Here is a 1492-nt window from a genome sequence, read left to right as displayed (position 1 = left end):
ATGCATGTTGTTGATATTCACATATTGTTGATAATTCTTTGTCACAGAGTTGCAAAATCTTTTTTCCAGTTTTGTCTTGCCTATAGATCATACTTTTTTTGAAGCTCATTTGGAAGACTAGTTTAGTCATAGTAGGAAGAACATTCCAAAAGGAAAGAGTAATGAGAAATTTTCCCTCTTTAGATATAAAATGTATTGTAGAGCTACCATCCTTAAAGTATTGTGGAACTGGCACAGGAACACACAGAAAGACGAATGGATACAACTCAGAAACAGATTCAAGAATATATGAGTTGGTAGGTGATGATGGTGTGTGGACAGTTGGCTATTAGAATAATTATATTCGATTTCTTTCCCACTCCAAAATTAAAATGAATTCCAGATGGGTTAAAAATGTAACAAAATCTTTTAAAAATTAAAAAAAAAAATCTGTAATCCTCTTGTTGTGGGCAGTAATACACACACAGATACACACACACAGTGCGCTTTGCCAGCCTGAAGAACCCCAAGAAAACATTTTGCAAAAAATATCTGAAAGGAAATGTGCGAGTTAACCACGTGGAGGTAAAGAGAGGCTCGGAAGGGCACTCCAGGCTGAAGGAACCCACCGGAGCAGACGTCTGGAGGCTGAAAGACTGCAGCGTGCGCACTCCAAAGACAGGGTCAAAAATGGAACTCAGGGCGCCCACAAGGGATCCGGGGCTTGAGTCCAGGTCCGCCCCCACAGGCCATCTGCATTGTAAAATAGCACTTTTCCCATATATGGTACTTAATATCTGTTCTGGTATCAACAGAATGACATGGGTCAGAGAAAACAGCTCGCGGGGCGGAGTGTCAGCAGCCCGGACTTTCCCAGTCGGCTCCCGCCGGGCCTCGCCCGAAATCAGGCAATGCACCAAAATCCCTGCCGGGAGTCCGCCGAGACTCTACTCCTCCTGGTTGGATTCTCTCTGTGTCAATCCTTCTCCTGGAACCTGGCCGTTCGTTGCGCCCGCCCTAGGGGGCGGGGCTCCCGCCTAAGAAGAGCGGGGGGGAAGGTGGAGGGGGTGGAGATGGGGGCGGATGGGGAGAACGTATTCCCACCCCTCTGGGCCTATAGGCTCCACCCACTGCCTTTCCACAGGTCAAGCTGTCTGTTCATCATGACCAGCAGCTGGTTGGAGTGGGTGAGACAGCTCGGGGGCGGGCTCGTCTCTTCAGGTTCCGCCCCGCAGCCGGCGCTGGGCTCTGAGTGGGCGCGCTCTGAGAGGGGCGGGGCGGCAGGGCGGCGAGGAGCAGCGCAGGGTGCGGTGAGGCGCGCAGATCCTAGCTGTTCCTGGGCAGGGCACTGAAGGCTGAGCGAGGCTGACCTGCTGCAGCTCCCGCCTCGCGCGCTCGCCCCACCCCGCCGTCGCCCGAAGCGCTCGAGGAAGCCCTCTCGGGAGAAGCAGCGCCTGTTCCCCGGGGCAGATCCAGGTTCAGGTGAGCGAGCTCCACCGGCGGGGGCCCGCCC

At 53.0% G+C, this 1492-nt stretch overlaps 1 protein-coding gene across 1 annotated transcript in view; it reads left to right on the top strand.

Annotated features, from left to right (window-relative positions):
• Positions 1-1377: 1377 nt before the first annotated feature.
• MYH9 (myosin, heavy chain 9, non-muscle) overlaps positions 1378-1492 on the top strand; it is an 83922-nt gene continuing 83807 nt past the window's right edge. Inside the window, exon 1 of the mRNA XM_010860619.1 lies at positions 1378-1461. The gene's annotated coding sequence lies outside the window, so the exon portion shown is untranslated. The remainder of the gene's footprint in view (positions 1462-1492) is intronic.

This window comes from Bison bison, unplaced genomic scaffold (genome assembly GCF_000754665.1).
Source record: "Bison bison bison isolate TAMUID 2011002044 unplaced genomic scaffold, Bison_UMD1.0 scf7180017864468, whole genome shotgun sequence".
NCBI lineage: Eukaryota > Metazoa > Chordata > Mammalia > Artiodactyla > Bovidae > Bison > Bison bison.
Note: the sequence above shows the minus strand (reverse complement) of the source record. Positions and strands in the feature narration are given on the sequence as shown.